Raw genomic sequence first — 27382 nt, forward strand, 5'->3', positions numbered from 1 at the left:
GAAAGAACAAAGCTTCCACAGCATGTAAGGGGACCTGAGCAGGTTGCCGCTGCTGGCTCTGGTGGCCAGCTTTTATTCCCTTATTTGGCCCCACCCACATCCTGCTGATTGGTCCCTTTTACAGAGCGCTGATTGGTCCATTTACAGAGTGCTGAATGGTCTGTTTTTACAGAGTGCTGACTGATGTGTTTACAAACCTTTACCTAGACACAGAGTGCTGATTGGTGCGTTTACAATCCTTTAGTTAGACAGAAAAGTTCTCCAAGTCCCCACCCAACCCAGAAGTCCAGCCAGCTTCACCTCTCACTAGGCTTAGTACCCAACAGTTATTTTTTCTGATCGTCTCCCTCTTCCCAACCTCTACCCTCAAGTGAACCCCAGTATGTGTTTTTCTCCTTTTTGTGTCCACGATTTCTCATCATTTAGCTCCCACATATTAGTGAGAACATGTGGTATTTGGTTTTCTGTTCCTGAGTTAGTTTGCTGAGGATAGTGGCCTCCAGCTCCATCCATGTTCTCACAAAAGACATAATCTTGTTCTTTTTTATGGCTGTGATATGGCTCCGATGAATAGAGGAACACCAGGGTTCTTGGTCCTCATGCCAGTTTAGATAAAATGACATGGACACACGTGGAGTGGTTTTAAGGATTGGAGAGTTTAATAGGCAAGATAGAAGGGGAAAGAAAGAAGGAAGAAGTGCCCTTGTACAGAGACAGAGGGAGGGGGGCTCCAAAGCCAAGAGAGGGAACCCCTGAGGGGCAGAAACCAACCAGGTATATATGTAGAGGCTGGAGGAGGTGGTGTCTGATTTGCAAAGGGCACAGGGGATTGGTTTGACCAGGCATGTCATTCATGTAGCCAGCAGAAAAGCTGGCCCTCCCACCCTAGCCTTTTAATATGCAAATACAGGGTGCCCTGATGTTCTACAACATGGGGATATGTGGGAGCAGCCATGTTGCCAGGCACATGTGGGGGCAAGGGCAAGAAGGCTATGGGAATCACCATGTTTGGGTGGACCCAGTTTCTAATGACCTGCATTTGCATATCAAAGGTTGCCAACTGGCCGGGCGTGGTGGCTCAAGCCTGTAATCCCAGCAATTTGGGAGGCCAAGACGGGCGGATCACGAGGTCAGGAGACCGAGACCATCCTGGCTAACACGGTGAAACCCTGTCTCTACTAAAAAAATACAAAAAACTAGCTGGGCATAGTGGCGGGCGCCTGTAGTCCCAGCTACTCAGGAGGCTGAGGCAAGAGAATGGCATAAACCTGGGAGGCGGAGCTTGCAGTGAGCTGAGATCCAGCCACTGCACTCCAGCCTGGGTGACAGAGTGAGACTCCATCTCAAAAAAAAAAAAAAAAAAAAAAAGTTGCCAACTGACTCCAAGAGCTGGGGCTTTCCAGCTAAACAAGAAATGACAAGAAATTTAAAAATTAAAACTTTCCAAGGATGCCTTTTCCTCTCTATGTGCCTAAAATAATTTCTAATAACTCCTACAACAGGGCTGCATAGTATCCCATGGTGTGTATGTACCACATATTCTTTATCCAATCTGTCATTGATGGGCATTTAGGTTGATTCCATGTCTTTGCTATTGTGAAAAGTGCTGTGATGAACATCCATGTGCATGTGTCTTTATGGTAGAATGATTTATATTCTTCTGGGTATATACCCAGTAATGGGATTGCTGTGTCAAATGGTAGTTCTGTTTTTAGCAATTTTTTGAGGAATCGCCACACTGCTTTCCACAATGGATGAACAATTTATACTCCCACCAACAGTGTATAAGCATTCCTTTTTCTCCACAGTCTTGCCAGTATCTGTTATTTTTCAAATTTTTAATAACAGCCATTCTGATTTGTGTGAGATGTTGTCTCATTGTGGTTTTGTTTTGCATTTCTCTAATGATCAGTGATGTTGAGCTTTCTTTCATATGCTTGTTGGCTGGCTGCATGTATGTCTTCTTTCGAAAAATATCTGTTCATGTCCTTTGTCCACTTTTTAATGGGGTTGTTTGTTTTTTGCTTATAAATTGATTTAAGTTCCTTATAGATGTTGGATATTCAACCTTTGTCAAATGCATGACATGACATGAGAAAATATTTGCAAATATTTCCTCCCATTCTGTAGGTTGTCTGTTTACTTTGCTGAGTTTATTTTGCCGTGCAGACGTGCTTAAGTTTAATTAGATCCCATTTGTAAGTTTTTGCTTTCATTGCAATTGCTTTTGGTGTTTTTCTCATGAAGTCTTTGCCCGTTCTTATGTCCAGAATGGTATTTCCTGGGTTGTCTTTCAGGATTTTTATAGTTTTGGGTTTTACATTTAAGTCTCTAATCCATTTTGAGTTTATTTTTGTATATGGTATAGGGAAAGGGTCCAGTTTCAGTCTTCTGCATATGGCTAGCCAGTTTTCCCAGCACCACTAGAAATAGAACACAAAGTCCTTTCCCCATTGCTCATTTTCATCAGCTTTGTTGAAGATCAAATGGTTGTAGGGAGAAACATTCAATTTTATCTTTCCTCTTTCCACTCAGGGCTCTCAAATGAGAATGTTCAGTCAGTAATGCAGTCACTGATAATATCTCTGGCATTACAAAATTCTTTTAAGTTATTAACTTATTATCAGCAATCTTATTAATTAATCTTGTTATCTTTTTTGTTTTTTTATAAGTTCTATGTTTCTATTTTTTATAAGTCTCTAAGAGTGAGACTCTGCCATGCAGGCTGGAGTGTAATGGCACAATCTCTGCTCACTGCAACCTCCACTTCCCAGGTTCAAGCAATTCTCGTGCCTCAGTCTCCCAAGTATCTGGGATCACAGATGTGGACCACCACAGTGCCTAACTTTTGTACTTTTAGTAGAGATAGGGTTTTGCCATGTTGGCTAGGCTGGTCTCGAACTCCTGGCCTCAAATGATCCTCTCACCTCAGCCTCCCAATTATTATTAATAAAGTGTCTTTCATTGAAGACGGGTTCTGTAAACTCAAAAGTGGCTTCTGTTATGCAAGTTTGGGTATGAGTGGAACAAAGAAAGAGGCTGAACACTGGCCTGGCCTTGCTCTCCCTTCCCTTCCCCTTCTCCTGGTCAGTGTCCAGGGTTCAGTGGCAGAGCTGAACAACTACTTAGAGAATATGAATTTGAAGGGACATCAAGTTATTAGTCTGCCTCAGGCATCCACATGTCTAGGTTAGTCTTACAAGATGGTTGGCACCAGGGGAAAATACACAAAATTCTTAGAATTTTAGAGCTGGGGTGAATCTTAGGTTTTAGTTAAATTAGCTCAAATGACACTGCTCATTATTGGCAGAACCAGGACTGAGCCAGGGTCTCTGAATTCCTATTCCAGTGCCTTCTTCATGATAAGTTGCTACTATTAGTTGTGTGACCTTGGGCAAGTCACTTCACTTCTCTAAGCTTCAGATTCCCCATCTGTAAAGGGATAAAATGATCCATCTCAAGTACTGTGATGAAGAATGAAAGTATGAAAGGCACATAGAATAGATGAGAATAGAAAAGAGTAGGATAGTGCTATGGACTGAATATTTATGTCCCCCCCCCACCAACTCCAACTCATATGTTGAAATCATAACCCTCCATGTTACCACATCTGGAGGTGAAGACTCTGGGAGGTAATTTGGTCATGGCAGCAGAGTTTCATAAATGGGATTAGTTCCCTTATAAAAGAGGCCTTAAAGAGACTCCTTGTCCCTTTTGCCGTGTGAGGACACAGCTGGAAGCTGCCATCTGTGAACCAGGAAGGAGGTTCTCACCAGACATTGAATCTGCCAGCATCTTGATCTTGGACTTCCCAGCCTCCAGAACTGGGAGAAATATGTTTCTATTTTTAATAAGCCACTTAGTTTACAGTATTTTGTTATAATAACCCAAATGGATTAAGACAAATAGTATAGTCTGGAACATTAGGATTCAATAAAAAGTGCTGATAGTGATGATTGATATTATGGTAAGAGATGTCATCTAACTCTCTAACCAGGGAGATCAATATAATTTGGCTCCATCTTACTTGAATTAAAAATCATGATTTTTCTCCTACTTATCTTCTTTGGAATGCTATGTATATCAATCACACTTACTTATGTTTTTAAAAGCCTGAGAAGACACCAGTTAGAAACTAAACAGAAAGGAAATGGAGACAAAAAAAAAAAAAAATTTGAGGCCAAGTGCAGTGGCTTACGTCTATAATCCCAACACTTTGGAAGGCTGAAGAGAGTGGATCACTTGAGCCCTGGAGTTCCAGACCAGCCTGGGCAATGTGGCAAAACACTGTCTTTAAAAACAAAACAAAACAAAAATTAGCTGGGTGTGGTGAAGCATACCTGTAGTCCCAGGTACCCAGGAGGCTGAGTTGAGAGGATCACCTGAGCCCGGAAAGGTTGAGGCTGCAGTGAGCCATGATCATCATGCCACTGCACCCCCGCCTGGGCAACAGAGTGAGACTCCATCTCAAAAAAAAAAAAAAAAAAAAGGAAAAGAAAAAACTTGAAATCTAACTTCCGATCCATGTTGAACTTGATTAATGAACAGTAAGTAGGCTTCCTCTCACAGTACTTTACTTTTTCTCTTGCAAAGCCAGAGAGATTATTCTGTTATTTAATGTGCTAGTGAGCTCTAAATGTGTGTGGTTTTAAAGTGGCTTCTCACCATGAAGTGTGTTTTCCAGGAAACACGTTTTCAGGTCAGTTTTTACAGGCTCTCCTTTTATGTGTGTCTTGCCATATTCCCTGTTGGAGGAAAAACTGTGTCCACAGTGATGAACCCAGAGGTGTCCCATGCAGACAAAGGTTTGCTCCACCTGTGGTCAGTCAGGTGGTCTCAGCAAACTCATTCAAGGTATCTAGTATTCAAGCTGTTTTTTGTTTTTTGGGGTTTTTTTGAGACAGGGTCTTGCTCTGTTGCCAAGGCTAAAGTGTAGTGGCAGGATCACAGCTCACTGCAGCTTCGACCTCCCAGGCTCAAGTGATCCTCTCACTTCGGCCTCCCAAAGTGCTGGGATTTCAGGCGTGAGCCACCATGCCTGGCTCTTTCTTCAAGTTTATTATACAAACATGCTGGTGTGCCTTGTATTATCTTACCTCCTATGTTGTGGTGGTTTAATGACCCTTCCTTTAAGAGGAAGAGCTTAATTCCCCCGACCCCACAATTGCGGACTGGACTTAGTGATTCACTTCTAGCTGTTAGAATGCAGCAGAGATCCTGTTCTCCTCTGCCAATTGTTCCCCCTGTTGTTGCCCCATTTGTATTAAGGGCAACTCATCCTCTTCCTGCTGTCTCTCATACACGGTATCCAACTTGCCTTCCAATCTTGTCAGTTCTGTCTTTAAAATGCATCCAGAACCATTTCTCATCATCACCCGTGCTACCACCCTAGTCCTAGCCAGCTTCCACTCTCAGCTGGATTTTGCAACAACACCTAACTGGTCTTACTTCTACCCTTGCCTCTATAGTCTGTACCCAACAGAGGAGTCAGAGTGATCCTGTAGCATTTGAGTCAGGTTATGCTACATCTGTGCTTATGCCTCAGCCAAGCGAAGCCAAGGTTCTTATAAAGGCCTGCTAGGTGTTGTGGTGACCCCATTCCATTCCCGGGCACATCTTTGAGCTCATTTCATCCTCTCCTCTTGCTTGCTCCTCATGGGTCCTGCTTATTCCTTGAACGTCCAGTTACGTGCTTGGCTTCAGGTTTGCACCTGCTCTTACTTGCCCCACAGATACGCAGATGACTTGCTCCCTCTTCTGATCTTTGTCCAAATGTCAACTCCTCTGGAAGGTCTTTCCTTACCATCCTATTGAAAATGTTACTCTTTCCCTTCATCATTGTCTTTTTAGTAGTATTCTTATTGTGGAAAAATATATGTAATATAGAATTGACCATTTTAACCATATCTAAGTGTACAAGTTGTGGCACTAAGTACACTCACAACATTGTATCGTCTCTATCCATTTCCATCCTACAAGATACCCAATTTGCTTTCAAATTCTGTCAGTTCTACCTTTAACATATATCCAGGACCATTTCTGCATGAGTTTGCTGAGACCAGCTAACTGGCCACGTGTTCATCATCCCAAATTGGAACTTCACTTCATGGCCATGTCCACGACCTCTTACTCATGCTATTGGTGAGGGAGGGATTCCCGCCCTGGGGTTACCGGATGGCCAAGCACTTGATGCATGACATCGGAAAGGTGAGATCAGCAGCAATTCATTAGTCACATGTAGTCACAGCCTGGAGGAAAAGGATTCCACACACCACACGGGACTGCACTCTGTGACAGAGTGAAGATCGAGGGGCTGGCGGAGGCAGGCTTTGTAGTATCAAGGGGGTGAGTGACCCCTGTTCCCAAAGGAAGGTGTGATTGGCTTGTTTGAATAATTCCATGGACTGGTGAGGAACTGAAACCCCCTTCAGGGATGAGCAGGAGCTGCACCTGACACCTTGATAAGGAGGGTTCTTTGGGTAGGAGGCCTTACCCAGGGAAGCAGAGTGGGAAGGGGACCTTGAAGTTAGGTCATTGTAAAAGGTAAAGTAGAGGTTCTTCTTCAAAGACTTTCCTCCCCATCTAATTAGGAATAAGCAGTAACTTCTCTTAGAAGCAAAATTTATTCAAAGACCTGTGCTAACATTCTTAAATATCTGCTAGGTGTAATAAAGAAATCAATATACTTCATGTTCTTAGCTCCCACAATTTAGCCTAAATATTTGCCCTGGCATGCTTATTTATACTGGTCCAAGTGAGCATTAGGTCATAGCCTGTTCCTCTTCCTTATTTGAAGGTGTTTTTACCTTTCTCAGCATTCCACAAGTTGCTTCCTCCTTCCTTTGTTCTCCTCTGCCTTTGCCTCTTTTAAAAAGTTCTAAGTTGCTAGCCAATCAGGACAAATACAGAATGTGAGGTCCCGTTCCAGCCAGTGGAAACCGGACATAGCAGGAGGGTGGACACATCAGGTCATAAATGGCCCTGTCTCCTTTGTTCTGTGCACTCTCGTGGCAAAACTGCTGGCGAGTGTACCCTTTCTGCGGAAAGTAAAAATGGCCTTGCTGAGGAAATTAAATGTGCTATTTCTTTATGGCACCGGGGAACAAGCATTTCTAACAGTCATTCAAGGTCCTCTTAGTTCCACCAGATGTCAAGGCAGCACTTAATATTGAGCCTGAATTTTAGGCCTTACACCAAAATTATTCCCTGTTTCCTTTCCTTTTGTTTTTCTTTTTAGCACTTACCATCCACATTTTACTTATTCCCTTATCATCTACCTGCTCCCACTAAAAGGCCCTCAGGGAAAGAATTTCTATTTGTGTTATTTGCTGCTATATCTTTAGTGCCCAGAGCCATACCCAGCACATAGGAGACACATAATAAATATATGTTGAATTAATCAAGATTAATATTCATTTCCTACTTTGTTGCTTCCTTCCAAAGAATGTAATTTCCTTTTCTTACTTTTAAGTATCTATCCATTCTTATGAATCATCATGAATTAAATTTCAGCAACTGGTAAAATATTGCTTCTACAAGTAAATTGGGTAGAGTTTGTGTTTTGAATGTGTGGCTGCTGTTAAGAATGGTGGGATGGGAGGGATGAAAGAGGCCTTCGAGCCCTTGGACTCCAGCCTCCTTTAGACAAGAAACCCAAACACCAGGGGACAAGATCCTGCTGAGGTCTTACATTCAGCAGGGGAAGGCCTGAGATTAGAAACCCTCAGATCTGTGACACCTGATCCAGTGTTTTTTTCCCTTTTATACGAATTAGACTTTAGGGAAATATAATAAAACAAATTTTAAACTGCTTACTAAAATTTTTGGAAGTAATTACATCTGAAGTTAAGGTGAAAGTTAAAGATGGTGTTTTAATATCGTTTTTATTCGAGGACCTTAAGTTAAAAAAAAAAAAAAAATCTCCCAAGAGACAGGTGAGATGTGCTGTTTGACATTTGTCAACAGCAAGTGTAATTATCAAGGTCAGAGTGAGTTTCACAGTAATACAGCTCAGCATTACCTGTCTCTGCATATCACGTTTCTAGCCAACTGACCTCGCCATCTCTCAAGCCTACAGAACTGATAGTTTACTCCAGGAGGAAGTCTTAAAAATTTGAAGTGGAGATTGGAATTTTATTTTAAAAGCCTATTTAAAAACAAACTTTAAAACAGCAACTATCAAATATAGGAGGATGAATTACCAACTGCCCAAATGCAAATGATGATTCTGCCGATTCTCTGACCGCTCATTCTGCAGAGATGCTTGCAAGGGGCTGGCCAAGGGCTGAGTCCAGAGCCTGGATTCTAGACCTTCATTTACCAGTAAGAGATTTCATGACCTGGGGCCAGCCAGGCAGCCTTTTGGTATTTCAGTTTCTTCATCCATACAAATGGGGCAATCATACCTACCCTACCTGTATTTTACAAGGTGTTATTAACTATAATTAAATACTGGTGTGAAGGTGAACTGGCTGTCGCGGGAGCCTAGTTGCTACCAGGTCATCATACAAGAGACCTTTTACGATCACCATTCCACACTCTTCAGAGGCCTGTTTTGCAACTTCCCCTTCCCCCTCAAAGCTCCAGCACCTTCTCTCCTTTCTTTACCTTGTGGCTGCCCTTGCTTCCAATTTCACTGAGACTATTGAGGCAGTCAGAAAAGAGCTTCCACAGAGGCACCCACTCCAGCCACCCCAGTATCTGAACCCACAAACTCTGTTATCTGGATGCGCTTATCTAGAACCAGTTTCTAGTTTCACTGGGGGTTTTTCCCCATTGTTTTTCAATTTTCTATTTTGATTACTGCTCTAATCTGTAACTTGGATTTACTTGTTCTTCTTTGTCCAGCTTCTTAAGGTGGAAGATTAAATAATTTTTAGATCATTCTTCTTTTCTACTTTAGCACTAAAGCAATATATGTTTCTTCTATGCATTACTTTAGCTGCTTCTTACAGCTTTTAATATGTGATGCTTTTATGATCATTCAGTTCAAAGTATTTTGAAAATTTTCCTAGTGATTCCTTCTTTGGCCCTTGGGTTATTTAGGAGTGAGTTGTTTGATTTCTAAATATTGAGAGATTTCCCATATATCTCCTAATTGTTAATTTCTGATTTAAATTCAGATATTTGGCAGAGAATATATGTTGTATAATTTTGGTTATTTTAAATCTATTGAGACTTGATTTATGGCCCAGTATATGCTCTACTTAGTGAATATTCAATGTACATTCAAAAAGAGTATATTTTCTGCTGTTGTGAGGTGGGGTGCTCTATAAATGTCAATTAAGACAAGGTGGTTGGGGCTGGGCCCAGTGGCTCACGCCTGTAATCCCAGCACTTTGGGAGGCCAAGGTGGGCAGATCACAAGGTCAGGAGTTCGAGACCAGCCTAGCCAATATGGTGAAACCCCGTCTGTACTAAAAATATAAAAAATTAGCTAGGTGTGGTGGCATGCACCTGTAGTCCCAGCTACTCGAGAGGCTGAAGCAGGAGAATTGCTTCAACCCGGGAGGGAGAGACTAGAGTGAGCCTAGGTCGGGCCACTGAACTCCAGCCTGGGCGACAGAGCGAGACTCCATCTAAAAAACAACAACAACAACAACAACAAACACACACACACACAAGACAAGGCGGTTGATTGATAGAGTTGTTTGAGTCTCCTATGGACATACTGATTTTCTGTCTACTTGATCTAAGGTTATCAAGAGGAGTGTTAAGTCTCTGGCTGTAATTGAGGACTTGCTTATTCATCCTTTCAGTTCCACCCATTTTTGCCTCATCTATTTTGAAACTCTGTTATTACATGTCTATACAATTAGGGCTATTTATTGTCTTTTTGAAGAGGTGGCTTGTTTGTCATTATGAGATATTTCTCTTCATCCCTGGAAAGATTCCTTATCCTGAAGTCTACTTTGTATCAATTCATGTGGTCACTTCAGATTTTATGTGATTAGCATTTGCTTGGTATGTCCTTTTTCATCCTTTTACTTTTAACCTCTCGATATCTTTATATGTATGAATTTATTTTTATAGTTTAATTTTTAGTTGACAGATGATAGTTGTACATATTTATGGGGTACAATGTGATATTTTGATATGTGTGTACATTATGAAATGATCAAATCAGGCCAATCAGCACATCTATCACCTCAAATATCTTTATTTTTCAAGTCCATTTCTTATAAACAGCATATATCTGGATATTGCTTTTTGGTCTTTGTCATTTGATTGGAGAGCTAAGGCCCTTTACATCCAATGTCACTGTCAGTATGGTTGAGTTTAGGTCTACCATCTTAATATCTGTTCTATCCACTATTTGTGTTTCTTTTTTCCTTCTTCTGGATTAATATATTTTTAATATATTATCCATTGGTTATTACTTATATCTCTTCGGGGTTTTTCAGTGGTTGTTCTAGGGTTTATCATAATATTATGTCACTTCCTGTAAAAGGTAAGAAACTTACAATAATACACTTTCATTTTCTCCTTCTTGTTCTTTGGATTGTTACTGTTATGCATTTTATTTCTATATATTTTATAAAACTAACAACACATTGTTATTATTTTGTTTTAAGCAAATATATTTTAATAAAATTTTGAAAGCCAGGAAAAAGTTTTTTGTGATCACCTATATGTTTACCATTTCTGGCACTCTTTTCTCTTTTCTACGGATCCAAGTTATCATCTGGCATCATTTTTTTTACCCTAAAAAAGAATCTTTTAATATTTCTTGCATTACAACTCTTCTGTCAACAAATTCTCTCAGCTTCTGCATGTCTGAAAGTATTTTGCTTCCTTTTTAATGATATTTTCTTGGAATATAGAATTCAGAGGTGACAGATTTTTTTCTTTCAGCATCTTAGGGATTCCATTCCATTGTCTTCTGGCTTGCATTGTTTTTGATGAGAAATCTGACATCTTTTAATTTGGCTATTTTAATACCTTTTCTCCTTATGTTTTCAACATTTGATTATAATGTGCATTAGCCTGATTTTAAAAAATTTATCCTGCTTCAGATTAGTGGAGTTCTTTTTTTTTTTTGAGGCGGAGTCTCGCTCTGTCGCCCGGACTGGAGTGCAGTGGCCAGATCTCAGCTCACTGCAAGCTCCGCCTCCCGGGTTTACGCCATTCTCCTGCCTCAGCCTCCCGAGTAGCTGGGACTACAGGCGCCGGCCACCTCGCCCGGCTAGCTTTTTGTATTTTTCAGTAGAGACGGGGTTTCACCGTGTTAGCCAGGATGGTCTCGATCTCCTGACCTCGTGATCCGCCCGTCTCGGCCTCCCAAAGTGCTGGGATTACAGGCTTGAGCCACCGCGCCCGGCAGTGGAGTTCTTTAAATATGTGGGTTTAGAGTTTATATTGAATATGGAAACATTTCTCCCACCATTTCTTCAGATATTTTTTACCTCCCTTCCTCTCTCAGACTGTAATTATAAATACATTAGACTTCTTTATATTGTCATAAGGTCACCAAGGCTAAGTTAGTTTTCTCCCCCAAGCATGTGTTTCTCTCTCTGTGCTCCTGTTTGGATAGTTTCTATTGCTATGTCTTCGTGTGAACTGATCTGTTTTAAATACACATTTTAATCTACTATTAAGCCCATCTGGTAAATTTTTTATTTACAATATCATATTTTCTAATTCTAGAAGTTATGTTTAGTTCTTTTTTATATCTTCTTTCTCCTGATCATATTCATGTTTTTCTTTGATGTTTGAGCTGTTATAAGAGTTCCTTTACTGTCTTGGTTGGCAGACTCCATCACTTCTGTCATTTCTGGGTACGATTACATTGATGGATACTTCTGGTATTGGCTACGTTTTCCTGCTTCCTCACATGTCTAGTAGTTTTTGGTTAAATGTTGGTTTTGTTGAAAGCCTAGATTTTATTGTTTTTCTTTGAAGAGTGTTTATTTTGATAAGTAAAGTCACTTTCTTTATCCTTTTGCATCGTGCATTTAAGATTTGTTTGGGCAAGTCTAGAGTAGCTTTTACTTTAATGAATAACTGAGGATTAATAGTTAACCTCTACTACTAAGGTGTGACCCTTCTGAGGTCTCTGTTAATGCTATGAGAGTGCAATGAAGTCTTTCCACCCTAACTGATCATAACTCAAACCTCTCCCACCCGCATGTGAGTCCTGAGAACTGTTCAGATCATAGCTCGTGATAGTTCCTCATCCAGCATTGTGGAGGCCGACTCTGGGCATCCATAGTCTACTATTCAGCTAGATTCATGAGGACCCCAACCCAAGAGATTTACGAAGACTCTATCTTCACAATACTCCTTGCTGGCACTCCACCCTGCAAATTCCAGGTGCCTCGGCCTCTTCTAACTCTGCTCTGTTGCTACTCAGTAAGTCTGCCTTGCTCTGCCTGAGTTCTTCCTCCTTGTCTTCTGCCTCCAGGCAGAACCTCTGGATGACTGCGGGGTTCACTCATTTATTTCTCTTCTCTCAGGCATTACATTCTTTCCTAATTTTCTAATTGTTTATAGCAAGAGGGCAAGTCCAGATATGGCCCTCCTCTAAGCAACTATCTAAAGCTATCTAAAGCTAAAACCTCCTTTTGTGTGCCAAATTCTGTCTTTCTCATCTACTAAGGACATATTTTTGACAATTCTTCCCTGACCCTCATATCCTTCCCTCTAGTTACACTGGTTTCCTTACAGTTCCTTGAACACATCTTGCCTTGCTAAGTTCCGTGAGGCAGAGATCTTTGTATATCTTGTTCTCTGTTGTATCCTAAACTCACATAATGGAGCCTGGCATCATAGTAGACTGCTCAGTAAGTACTTGTTGAATGAAAATGACCAGGCATCACCCAAAAATAGTGAAAAGGGGTAAATTTTTTCATCTCTTTGACTCTGGAGCAGAGGTGAGCAAACTATACCCTGCAGGCCAAAATACAGAGAGCTACCCCTTCCTCCCCCACTGTTTTTTCTCTTTTTAAATTTGAAACAGGGTCTCACTCTATCACCCAAGCTGGAATGCAGTAGTGTCATCTTGGCTCACTGCAGCCTTGACTTCCTAGGCTCAAGTGATCCTACCGCCTCAACCTCCTGAGTAAGTAGCTGGGACATGGTGGTGTGTGCCACCATGCCTGGTTAATTTATTTTATTTTATTTTTTTGTAGAGATAGGGTTCCACCATGTTGCCCAGGCTGGTCTCAAACTCCTGGGCTCAGGCGATCCACCTACCTTGGCCTCCAACAGTGCTGGGATGACTGGTGTGAGCCACTGCACTCGGCCTACTAACTGGTGCTTTACAGAATGTGTTGACTCTTGATGTAGAGGGGCATGCTGAAGAGAGAATTCAGTGACCCCTTGCTGCTCACACAAAAATCCAGCCACTGAACCCAAAGACTGAAATACACTTAGATCTGGGTGGGGAAGCCAGACCCTCAGTAGCATGCAAAGACACAGCAACCTCACTCTGGGGGAGAAGTTAATCTCTTGAACTCCTGTGCTCAAGCGATCCTCCTGCCTCAGCCTCCCAAAGGGCTAGGATTACAGGCATACAGCACCACGCCCGACAAAAAGCTAATCTCGAAATGCTGCTATTCTACACCTCAGTGGCACTCTGTGGAGGTGGCAAGAAGTAACCGTGTCTGCCCACACACATCACCAGTGGGCAGATGGGAGGCGTTAGTCTATTTTTTCACTTCTACATCCATTAGTCTTTCAAGAGCTGAAAATTTCTCCCTAACTGCTTATTCTTAGTGATCTTGCCACAGAAGGGTCATTTGTATCGTATTCTGTTGACAGAAAGACACATCTCAGTTCCTTAAAATAGCATCAGCTTTCATCTGTCTTGAAGACTGGGCTTCTTGGAACACTGGCTTCACTTTACGGTGCATGAGCTGGGGGCTCAGCAGGCACTTTTCCAAGATGCTAGAATCTGTGATTACTAGGCAGGTGGCTGCGGGACCTCGTCCTGAATAAGCCCATAGTGGTCAAGCAGGCCCTGGTTGGAGGGCTTCCCTAGGAAGCTGGTGTGGCTCTCAGGATGACTCACGTTGGGGCTGGCCTCCCTGGGGACTCCTTTGACCTGGAAGGACTCTATGTAAAGGAACTGCCTGTGAGCCATGCAACATCTAGACTTATGTTGCCCAGGCTGGTCTTGAACTCCCAGGCTCAAGCAATCCTCCCACTTAGGCTTCCCAAAGTACTGGAATTACAGTGCAATTTTGTTGCATGTATATGTTGTATAGTGGTGAAGTCTTGGTTTTTAGCATATCCATCATGGGAATAATGTACACTGCACCCATTAAGTAATTTCTCATCAAGCTCCCCACTTGTGCCCCTACCCAAGTCTTCAGTGTCTATCATTCCACACTCTCTGTCCACATGTACACATTATTTAGCACCCACTTATAGGTGAGAATATACAGTTTTTGACTTTCTGAGTTGTTTCACTTTAGATAATGGCCTCCAGTTCCATCCATGTTGCTACAAAAGGATGGAATTTTATTTATTTTTATTTATTTATTTGAGATGGAGTCTCACTCTGTCACTCAGGGTAGAGTGCAATGGCACAATCTCGGCTCACTGCAACCTCTGCCTCCCAGGTTCAAGCTATGCTCCTGCCTCAGTCTCCCGAGTAGCTGGGATTACAGGCATGCACCATCATGCCCGGCTGATTTTTGTGTTTTTGTAGAAACAGGGTCTCTGCGTGTTGGCCAGGACAGTTTCGAACTCCTGGCCTCAGGTGATCCACCCATCTCAGCCTCCCAAAGTGCTGGGATTACAGGAGGTGTGAGCCACCACGCCTAGCCAATTTTATTCTTTTTTATGACTGAATAGGATTCCATTGTATATATACAGACTACATTTTCTTTATCCAATCTTGCGATGATGGACACCAAGGTAGGTTCCATATCTTTGCTACTGTGAATAGCACTGTAAATCATCAATGTACAAATGCAAGTGTCTTTTTTACATAATAATTTATCTGTCTTTGAGTTGATACCCAGTAGTGAGATTGCAGATGGAATGGTAGATCTATTTTTAGTTCTTTGATATATCTCTGCACTGTTTTTCATAAAAGTTGCACTAATTTATATTCCCAGCAAACGTATAAGCATTCCCTTTCTCCTCATCCTCACCAACGTCTGTTATTTTTTGATTTTTTAACACCCCTTCTGACCGGTGTAAGATGGTATTTCATTATGGTTTTAATTTGCCCTCTCTGATGATTAGTGAACTTGGGCAGGTTTTCATGTGCTTGTTGGCCATTTTTGCATGTCTTCTTTTGAAAAATGTTTACTTATGCCTTTTTCACTTTTTAATGGGATTATTTGTTTTTTAGTTCCTTGTAAATTCCAGACAGTAGATCTTTGTTGGATATACAGTTTGCAGGTATTTTGTCCCATTCTGCAGGCTGTCTGTTCAGCTTGTTGTTTACCTGCTTATTATTACTATTATTTGCAGTGCAGAAGGTTTTTAGTTAAGTCCCATTTGTCTATTTTGTTGTTGTTGTTGCTTGTGTTTTCGAGGTCTTAGTTATGAATTCTTTGCCTAGATCAATGTCCAAACGAGTTTTCCCTAGGTTTTCTCCTAGTAGTTTAATAGTTTCAGGTCTTACATTTAAGTATTTCATACATCTTTTTTTTTTTTTTTTTTTTTTTTTTTTAGATGGAGTCTTGCTCTGTCGCCCAGGCTGGAGTGCAGTAGTGTGATCTCGGCTCACTGCAGCCTCTGCCTCCCAGGTTCAAGCAATTCTCCTGCCTCAGCCTCCCAAGTAGCTGGGACTACAGGTGCCCGCCACCATGCCTGGCTACTTTTTTGTATTTTTAGTAGAGATGGGGTTTCACCATGTTGGCCAGGCTGGTCTCAAACTCCTGACCTTGTGATCTACCTACCTCGGCCCCCCAAAGTGCTGGGATTACAGGCGTGAGCCACTGTGCCCGGCCTAATCCGTCTTGAGTTGATTTTTGTATATGATTAGGGACAGGGGTCCAGTTTCATTCTTCTGCATATGGCAATTCAGTTTTCCCAGCACCATTGATCGAAAAGGGTATCCTTTCCTCAGTGTATGCCTTTGCTGGCTTTGTCAAAGATCAATTGGCTGTAGATATGTGGCTTTACTTCTGGTTCCCTATTCTGTTCCATCCATGTATGGAACTGAGTATCTATTTTTATAACAGTACCATGCTGGTGTTTGTTTGTTTGTTTGAGATGGAGTCTCTGTCACCCAGGCTGGAATACAGTGGTGCAATTTTGGTTCACTGAAACCTCTGCCTCCCAGGTTCAAGTGATTCTCCTGCCTCAACCATTTGAGTAGCTGGGATTACAGGCGCCCGCCACCACACCCAGCTAATTTTTGTATTTTTAGTAGAGATGAAGTTTCACCATTGTGGCCGGGCTGGTCTTGAACTCCTGACCTCAGATGATCCACCTGCCTCAGCCTCCCCAAATGCTGGGATTACAGGCGTGGGCCACTGCACCTGGCCAGTACCATGGTGTTTTGATTACTATAGACTTTGTAGCATAATTTGAGGTCAGGTAATGTGAGGCCTCCAGCTTTGTTCCTTTTTCTTAGGATTGCTTTGGCCACTCAGGCTCTTTTGGTTCCATATGGATTTTAGGATTGTTTCTCCTAATTCTGTGAAAAATGACATTGGCATTTTGATGGGGATCGCACTGAAGCTGTAGACTGCTCTGGGCCGTATGGTCATTTTAACAATATTAATTCTTCTGATCCATGAGCATGGGATGTTTTTCCATTTGTGTGTCATCTACAATTTCTTTCACCAGTGTTTTGCAGTTTTCCTTGTAGAGATCTTTCACCTCCTTTAGCAGAACATTTCTAAGGTGCCTTGGAGGAGACCTTTGCTGGGTGGAGTGTCTCTTTTTCTGAGCTTGGACAAAAAAGATAAATGGGAAGACAATTCAGAGGATGCCTGTTTCCTGAGTGCATTACCTGAAAGTTAAGGAGTACATCTGGAGGCCCCGATCCAGCTACTTTTCAGGCTCCCTCAATAAGGAATTCACAGTCACTTGCAGGAAAGTTATTTTGGTATAAGCTGGGACTCCATATGTGTTCAATAATAGAGTTAACCACCTTCACAGAGTGAGACACCAAACACTGTGGGCCAAGAAAGTGGAAGAGACCCATGAGGGACTATTCCCATAGTTGTCTAGTCACACAGACAACTATGCTTAAATAAGCTGTTGAATTGCTAGCTGCTTTTTACCTCAGACAAAAATACTGATACATGAAGTCAACTAGAATTAGGGCAGGAAAACGAGGGTCCCCATGTGATCACTCCAGTGCACCCCTTCATCTTCTTTGACAAGGATGGGATGGGACTGTTGTAGCCTCTGCTGCCTTGGGAGACAGGGTCTCCCTCCCCCTGGAAAGGCCACTTGCCCCCAGAGAAAACCACCATAGTGTTCAATATCAGCAATTGTAAGAAACTGCGGCTTCACCTAAAGAAATCTCTACCCGCAGTGCCACCCTGCCCTGTGCTGCACAGCTACAGCCCATCCAGCCCAGCCACAGAGCCTTCCCTGGGGAAATCCAGCCCCTTGTCTAATGCCAAAGAATTCTCTAATGCCCTGTTTCTTATGCCTTCCCCTGGAGTCCGCTGACTGCAGCTGGGGCTTTCACCGCCTATTGGCTGCGCTTTGGCTGTCTGGCTTCTGCTGGCTTTGAGAAGGCTGGGAGGAGCCCAGGTTCTGTAAGAGAAGAGGGGAGAGGGCGAGCCTGTGGAGGCTTTTTCTCCACACCATCTCCCTGCTCACAACCAGCTGCTGGTAGCCTCTGGAATTTACCTAAGAATAAACTTATCCTCACCTCATTACCACAAATACTACCTTCCAAAAACCAAATTGTTTAGTCTCCTATAAGAAAGGTGACTTTTGCCTACCCTGCCCATTTTAATTTCAAAAGACACTCCTCTCTGTCCAATTATGGGAGAATGCTTGTCTGAGCCATCTGGAGAGATAGTCCCCACCCTAAATCACTTATCCGGGTGAGGAGATGAGGAGTGAGGGCAAATTGTCTCTGTTCAATCTCACCCCACAGAACTTTCTGTTTGTGTCTGGTATCCAGCCCAGCCCCCAGGCCCCTTAGTTTTGACTTTTTTTTTTTTTTTTGGTGACAGAGTCTGGCTCTGTCACCCGGGCTGGAGTGCAGTGGCACCATCTTGGCTCACCGCAACCTCCGCCTCCCGGGTTCAAGTGATTCTCCTGCCTCAGCCTCCCGAGTAGCTGGGACTACCGGTGTGTGCCACCACACTCAGCTAATTTTTGTATTTTTAGTAGAGATGGCGTTTCATCATATTGGTCAGGCTGGTCTTGAACTCCTGACCTCGTGATTCACCCACCTCGGCCTCCCAAAGTGCTGCGATTACAGGTGTGAACCAAGGCACGCAGCCATAGTTTTGAGGTCTTGATGCAGGCCCTGATCTGTCCTGCCTACAGGATGTGTGGCTGCCTGACTTCAGACTCTCTCGGGGTTCTGGTTCCTTTTAGCTCCATCCTAACTGAGGTTTCTCCTTGTGATGCTGTGAGCTCTACCAGCCTCCTCAGGGACCAGCCTGGAAGTGGTACCATGTGGAGCAGTTCTCAGATGGGAATGAGGGCAGGGAAAGGCCGACAGCCCCCTGAACCCAGATTCAGAAGAACCCCTGCTAATTCTCTGTTTTGTGTTTTTTAGAGACAGGGTCTTGCTATGCTGCTCAGGCTGGAGTGCAGTGGTGAGATCACAGCTCGCTGCAGCCTGGATCTCCCAGGCTCCAGCAATCTTCCCACCTCAGCTTCCTGAGTAGCTGGGACCACAGGTGCATGCCACCACGCCTGGCAGTTTCCATTTTTAACAGATGAATTCCTCTGCAAATTCCTCAAAACATCAAGCATTTCCAGTGCTCTTGGAATGAAATTCAAGGAATATAAATTATATTCACACAATGCTTCTAGAATACACATTTTGTGTGAAGTAAGAAGAAAAAAATGCTTTTTTATTTAAAGTAAATTATAATGAACTAGATCAGCCTTTTTTTTTTCCCCACTCAGCCTACAAACTAGTTGACAGCAGTGATTATTCATGGTTCAAAACAGCAGACAACTGTCTTGATAACTTCCATTTTCAGGTTTCTGAGGCCGGGTTGGGGGCAGGTGGGGGGAGTGGCAACTCCTCCAAATCCTTATTAGATTCTCTGCTAAGTAATAATATAAATATGAAGTAGGGAAATCAAGGTAATAGCTCTTCAAATTGAGTTTTCTGTTTTCTTTTCTTTTTTTTTTTTTTTTGAGACGGAGTCTCGCTCTGTCGCCCAGGCTGGAGTGCAGTGGCCGGATCTCAGCTCACCGCAAGCTCCGCCTCCCGGGTTTCCGCCATTCTCCTGCCTCAGCCTCCGGAGTAGCTGGGACTACAGGCGCCCGCCACCTCGCCCGGCTAGTTTTTCTTTTTTTTTTTTGTATTTTTAGTAGAGACGGGGTTTCACCGTGTTAGCCAGGATGGTCTCGATCTCCTGACCTAGTGATCCGCCCGTCTTGGCCTCCCAAAGTGCTGGGATTACAGGCTTGAGCCACCCCGCCCGGCCGAGTTTTCTGTTTTCTTATTTCAAATGTATCCTGATAAACACAAATTAAAACAAGGAGATACCTCTTTACACCTAGTAGAAAGTCTAAAAACGAAAACAAAACCCCTGACATTACCAAGTGCTGGTATGGATGGGAAGGAGCTAAGTAAAACCCTCACACATTGCTGAGGAATGCAAATAGTGCAACCAGTTTGGAAAACAGCTTAGCAGTTTCTTTTAAAGATAAACATTCACTTATCATGTGACTCAGTCATTCCTCTCCTAGGTATTACCCAAGAGAAATGAAAACATATGTTCCCATAAAAATCTGTATGCAAATATTTATAACAGCTTTATTCATAATTACCAAACATTGGAAGCAATCCAACTGTCCATTAACAGGTGAATGTGAAATCGAACTGGAAAATACATACAGTGAGATACACCCAGTAATAAAGAGGGATGAACTAGGAATACATACAGCAACTTCTCAAGGGTATTACGCTAAGTGAAATCAACAAATCTCAAAGGGCACATACTGTGGGATTCCACTTAGGTAACATTTTTGAATTGGAGAACAAATGAGTGATTCCCAGGGACTGTAAGTGGTGGGGAAGGAAGGAGTAGAGAGACTACAGAGGTGCTGCACGGGGTAGATCTTGGTGGTGGTGGAAGAGGTCCTGATACTGGTTGAGGTGGGGTTACGGGAACCCGCACATGTGATAAAATGGCAAACATGATATTGTTGGGGCTCAGAAAACGGCACCCCAAAGGGAGACCTCAGAAGCAGCTCTCTCTGTCCTTCTCCTGTCTTCCTGTCTCTGGCCCCTCATTCTCCCCTGAAGCTAGTCATGGAAAGTAGAATCCCTCCTACCCAAGTGGCCTTTCTGTGTAAAAACTGGACATAAGGAAATTATCAGACCCACCTTGTTTGACTTTAGGTCATGAGAAACTCATTCCAGAGAGGGCCCTGCCCCCTACCCAGAAAGAAGGAATGCTGCCCAGAGAGGCCAAGAAGAATCTGGACACACAGGCCTAGCTGGGTTTCCCCACTCGGTCTCTCAGCATTAGATCTTACCCTTCTTGTCCGATAGTATCTCTACACGGCTGCCCATACTTAGTTGAACCTGAGCATAAAAATGGATGATTTCCCCTGTATCTTTGGGCTCTTACGTCACATAAAACTCGGATCAAATAAATGTGCATACCTTTTCTCCTTTTTTTTTTTGAGACGGAGTCCCACTATGTTGCCCAGGCTGGAGTGCAGTGGCCCGATCTTGGCTCACTGCAACCTCTGCCTCCCGGGCTCAAGCGATTCTTCTGCCTTAGCCTCTCCAGTAGCTGGGATGACAGACACGCGCCACCTTGCCTGGCTAATTTTTGTATTTTTAGTGGAGACGGGATTTCGCCATAGTTGGCCAGGCTGGTCTCAAACTCCTGGGCTCAAGCGATCCACCCACCTCGGCTTCCCAAAGGGCTGGGATTACAGGTGTAAGCCACCATAATCCCTTTTCTCCTATTAATCTCACTTCTGTCAGTTGATTTTCAGCAAACATTCAGAGGGCGAAGGGGCAGTTTTCCCTCCGCTCCTACAATATCAGTGTCAGTGTCCTGCTCCTGATGGCATGCTGTAATTATGTAAGATGTAACCATTGGCGGAAACTGGCTGGAAGGTACGAGAGACCACTTGGTATCTTTGCAGTTCCTCTGACTCTATAATTACTTCAAAATTAAAAGCTTATATATATGATAATAATGTTATACATAATGTATATATTACATATACATATAAACACACACAAACATGCATGTATATACACACATGCATGCATATACACACATGCATGCATAAACATATTGCTGTAGGAGTTAAGTAATTATTTTAGGCAGATAGGAGAAAGGGTCCTTGGGAAGTTTTCATTTCTTTTAAGGCAGCTCCAAAAACGTTTCCTGTCTAGTAGAAAAGCTCCGGCTCTAGCCGAGCTGGCAACCTTTAATAAGCAAATGCCAGCCATTAGAAACTGGGTCCACCCAACATGGCCATTCCCATCATTGTCTTCTTGCCCTTGCCCCACAGGTTCCTGGCAACATGGCGGCCCCCACAGATCCCCACGTGTGTAGAACATCATGGGGCCCTTCCATGCATATTAAAAGACTAGAGTGGGAGGGTCAATTTTTTCGAGGGCTACATGAATGACATACCTGGTCAAACCAATCCCCCCAGCCCTATGCAAATCAAACACCGTCTCCTCCAGTCTCTTCATATACCTGGCTGCTATCTGTGGCACATGGGGTCTCCTCTTTCAGCTTTGGAGCCCCCTCCATCTCTGTAGGGAGGAGCTTCTTCCTTCTGCCTTCTCCCATCTTTCTTGCCTATTAAACTCTCCTGCTCCTTAAAATCGCACCACATGTATCCGTGTCTTTTTTTCCAATTCAACTCCAGACGAAGAACCTGGTATTCCTCCACTCATCAGAGATGTATCAATATGACACAATAATATGGATGAATCTCAAATATATTATGCTAAGTGAAAGAAGCTAGGCACAAGAGGCTGCTTCCCAAATTACTTCATTTATATGACATTCTGGAAAAGGCCAGACTAGGGACAGGGAAGAGATCAGTAGTCCCCAGGGATCCCAGGTGGGGCAGCGCGAGGGAGTATAGGATGATAGAGCTGTCCTGTATCCTCTCTGTGGTGGTAATTACTTGAATCTACGCATGTGTTAAAACTTGAGAAACTGTGCACCAAAAAGAACGAATTTTACTATACATGCATTTAAAAGTAAACTTTAAAAAGTGGCTTGTCAGCAATGCACAGAACAGCTCACTTCTATTGCAACAAACTATTGTGATTGCTTTTGCATGAGTTACACATTTGGTCTTCACAATTTGAACCCCAATTGTGACACTATCCAAAGGGGGAAAAATTCCCTGAGATTGTGTGATCAGTAAAAGGTTATATTTACATTTAAATATCTTCAGTATTTTTGACTTTAGCAAGGCAAATGAGAATCTTTGATGGTGTTCAGTTTGTTGACCAGCCAGTTCAAATTACAGCTAGGTAGTTACCAAAAATGGACAGATTACAGCATGGAATTAAAGTCTGAACAGAGTATGGGAACTCTAGCTTGAAACCAAAATAGGGTTTTGGGGGAAAAGAGCTTGGGAATTAATTGCGTTCCTTGAACTCATTCCTTGGAATTATTTTGCACTGGCTCCCACAGTGGCTCAGGTGTACATGCTTTGTTTAGTAGTTGATTTTTTGAACCACAGGACTTTTGGAATGTAATGTGTTTGTTCTCCACCCCACCCCATGCCTGTGAATCTCATTTAGTAGGTTTATTTATTCACTCTTTAACTTCTATTGAATGCTTTTGCACCTGAGTATACCAACAGTAGGATTAGGCTAGAAAGTATGTAATCATAAGCTGAAATCAACAGGGACAAGTGACTAACAGGTGGACAGTGTTGAGCTTGCCAGGTCACCACTCTCATGGTCAATATTTTCTTTATGTTATTTTTGGCGTGGTTCCACATCAGAGAGTTTAAACTCCGAAGTTGTAAAGATACTGCTTTTAAGAAAAATCAGCTCATGTCTGGATCTTGATTAAATCGTTTATTCATCTTTTTATAGTACTCTTTGTTCTCAAGATAAGCTACTTTATAAGGCAAAATTTCCTCCTCAGCACCATTTCATATAAACATTTAATGGTAAAATTCCAGGTTACATCTGGCATCTAATGATGAATGCAGACAGATGTTCATGTCCAGCCATGCCCTCTCCCTCTCCGCGGGGTGCTGCTTTCCACTTCCTCTCTGTGTCTCAGCACCAGGGCGGAGTTTTGCTTATGGGGTAGATGCCGAGCTTTCTGACTCTGAGCCCAAAGCGCTTCAAATGATGCTGATTGAAATCAGATGCTGTAAAATATTCATCACTTAGTTTCATTTATTAGTTCAGAGAGGCATGCTATGTGAGCTTTTTGCTGTTTATTTATATTTTTACTTTAACTTTTATTAAAGTGATACAAGCATGAATTTTATAGAGCCAAACAATTGTACAATGTTCATTAATACAAATAGTAGTTGCCTCCTGCCTCTTCTCCAGAAACGCCACTTTCAATTATCTTAGCTAATGCTATTGGCATTAACCTCTACATCTCTAAATAAAATGCTTATATTGCTTTCCTTGATTTTTCATCTTTAGGCATTTATCTATTGACTTATCCCTTTGCAAATGAAGAATTTGACTGTCCTTCCTTCCCTTATTCTCAGGAAAAACACATATACTCTTCTCATCTGCTTATCTTTCTAATCTGGTTATATCATAATTTTCATTAGCTCTTTGTTGAGCATTTATGTTATTACAACCATGAAAATACTACTCTAAACTAAGCCATGCATCAAACTATAATGACTTTTCCTATCCTAGCCACTCTTTGCTTCTCTGGATTAAAATTTTATTATTACTATTATTGATGCTTATCATTAATTCAAACACAAACTCACTTAATTATACAAGCATCCTCTTAAGACAGTCAGAGCGTCACATATCTTATCAGTCCAATCTTCACAAAATCTCTCCCAGATTCTCCAACATACTTCAGTCTAGACCAGCGGTCCCCAACCTTTTTGGCACCAGGGACCAGTTTCATGGAAGACAATTTTTCCACAGACAATGGGGGATGGTTTTGGAATGAAACCATTCCACCCCAGATCATCAGGCATTAGATTCTCATAGGAGCATGCAACCTAGATCACTTGCGTGTGCAGTTCACAGTAGGGTTCATGCCCCTGTGAGAATCTAATGCCACCACCGATCCGACAGGAGGCTGAGCTCGGGCGGTAATGCTCACTCACTTGCCATCTACCTCCTGCTGTGTGGCCTGCTTCCTAACAGGCCACAGACCAGTACCAGTCCATGGCCCCGGGGGTTGGGGACTGCTAGTCTAGACTGTTCTCAACAACTGAGGCACAACTGTCATCCTGGGACTTCTCAATCTTCCTGGGATCCCTTCACTTCTCTTGTGTTGGATCTCCGGTTTCCTGTACGTCTTCTTTCCTGATTTACTCCTTTGTCTTGGTGAAGCATATCTTTTAGCAGCTTCCTACTATAAAGGAATAAAGGTGCATGGGAAATACAATATCTGGGACATTGCCTTTCTAAGATGTCTTTATTCCATCCTCATACTCAATTTACTTTTTTTTTTTCTTTTGAGATGGAGTCTCACTCTGTCACCCAGGCGGGAATGCAGTCGCACAATCTCTGCTCACTACAACCTCTGCCCCCCCGGTTCAAATGATTCTTGTGCCTCAGGCTCCCAAGTAGCTGGGACTACAGGTGCCTGCTACCACGCCTGGCTAATTTTTTTGTATTTTTAGTAGAGACAGGGTTTCACCATGTTGATCAGGCTGGTCTCGAACTCCTGATCTCAGGTGATCTGCCCACCTCGGCCCCCCAAAGTGCTAGGATTACAGGTGTGAGCTACCACGCCCAGTCCTCAATTGCTATTTTGACTACGTACAGAATTCTAAGATAGTAGTTATCTTTCTTCAAATGTTTGAAGGCCTTGCTGTAGTGTTTCCTAGCCTCTGCCATTACTGTTGAGAAGCCTGATGACATTCTGATTTGATCCTTTGTATCCTTTAATCTTCTCAGATCTTTTCTTTATCCCAGCAGTTCTAAAGTTTCACAGTGACATGCCTTGATTTGTGTCTGTTTTTATCTACCATGCATCAGTCTGAAAGCTTCCATCATTCTTGTCTGGGAAATTGTTCAAATTACTTACCAAAATATTAACAAATGATTTCTTCCTTTCCATTTCTTTTCTGTTCTCTTTTTCTGAATCTCCTATTATTTAGATATTGGACCTCCTGGACTAGTCTTCTAATTTTTAAATTTGTTCTTTTTTGTTTTATTGCTCTGCTTTTTGGGAGAGTTCTTCAATTTTATCTTTCAATTTGTTAAGCTTCAAACATTTTCTAGAATGGTTCTAAATGTTTAAAGCTCCTCTTTCTTCAAAAGTTCCATTTTTATGTCATTCTATTGCTGTTCCAAGGGTGAAATATCTCTTCGTATGTCTCTTAGGCTAGTACTGGTAGGTTTTTAACAGAGCTGCTCTGTTTTGTCCACATTGTTTTTTACATTGGTTTGTCTTGGTCTGTATCTTTCACTTAGAATTTTCCTCACATGGCTCAAATCCACAATCACGTGCTCAAAAGAGCAAGAGGAAGCTGAATATGTGGGTTGTTAACAGTGAACTTCACCCTGGGGAGAGCTGGCTGAACTGTTTCACTGGGAAACTCATAACCAGTATCTTTAAGATCTCCTTGGGCTGGTCAGATCCCCACAGGACTTTTTTTAGTCTCCTGCCTGGAGGATAATTGCCTGGTGGGGTTGACAGCATTCTGAAAGCTGAGGAAGGTGGAGAGGACTGCAGGTCTCAGAATCCAATGAGAATCTACTTACCTAGTCTCCCTATTTCTGGGATAGCAGCCACCTCCACCTATGCCTACTGTCCCCTAGTCAAGAGACCTGTTTTTCTCTACAGAGAATAAATGTCTAATAGTCTGTGAGTGGAGGAGGGGCAACTGTCTGACTGCACAAATTGGACGAGGTGATGTGGAGGTGAAACTGCCTCTTGTTTTTGAGACAGGGTCTCTCTCTGTCTCCCAGGCTGGAGTAGGGGCTCAATCACAGCTCATTGCAGCCACGACCTCCAGGGCTAAAGCCATCCTCCTGCTTCAGCTTCCCGAGGAGCTATGACTACAGGCATGTGCCCCTATGGCCAGCTAATTTAAAAACAAATGTTTTTGTAGAGATAGTGGTCTTGCTATGTTGCCCAGGCTGGTCTCAAACTCCTAACCTCAAGTGATCCTCCTGCCTCAGCCTCCCAAAGCACTGGGATTACAGACATGAGCCATGGTGCCTGGTCCAAACTGCTTCCTAAAAATGTTCAACAATTCATTTAGGCCTGGGCCCTCAGTGCTACCGATTCACAGCTGTTTAGAGACTCTGGTACAAATTAGCTTTCCTCACTGCTGATTTCAGATTCAGCTTCTTTGTGTCTGCTAAGTCAGTTAGCAGTCATGTATATGCTTTCTGGATTCCAAAATTTATTGTCGTTTTCTCCTCTCCCATTACCCCATGCCATTAGAAATCTCCTTTACTGTAGTTCCCTGAGATATCAGGAGAGAGGTATGTTCAACCTGGTATCCTTATCTGGAAGTCACCATGTACTTTTGATATTGCATGTGACCTGGCATCTATATGAAGCCCTCCTGGCCTTCACAGAAGGTGCTACCAGTCAAGGTCAGAGCTGTTCCTCTAATGCACCTAAGACTATCAGGACACCAGCAGGTAGGGTCTGAGAGCTCACCATGTGGGACATGGGACCCTGCTTCTCTAGGTACCTGCTCGCCTTCCCTTGCTTCCCTTGCTCTGTGTGCTTGCCTGTGCATGTGTGTTTATGTGAGCAATGCTTGCTTAAAGGAAGTAAGAGAAAGTTGTGCGTGAGGTGATGAAACAGCTGAGAAAATCTTCAACACTATTTCTGACCCCTGATATTACAAAGAAGAAATGAAGACCAGAGCAGGGTCATGACGTGCTGGAGGTGTATTCCCAGGAGGGACCCAAAGACAATTTATTTTGCTCTAAAAGTATCCATAACCCAAAACCACACAGCAAAATTAATGACAGAATTGGATGAGAGCCTCACATCTGTGTCCTTCCCATCACACCCGCTTCCACTGCCTCCACTGTACAGAGAAGATAACCGAGATGCAGAGAGGTTGCAGGCTTTGTCTACAGCTGTGCAACTAATGTGAGCTGCTTAAGAAAAAAAGCTAACACAGAAATAAC

This window comes from Trachypithecus francoisi, unplaced genomic scaffold, assembly GCF_009764315.1.
Source record: "Trachypithecus francoisi isolate TF-2019V2 unplaced genomic scaffold, Tfra_2.0 Lachesis_group1, whole genome shotgun sequence".
Lineage (NCBI taxonomy): Eukaryota > Metazoa > Chordata > Mammalia > Primates > Cercopithecidae > Trachypithecus > Trachypithecus francoisi.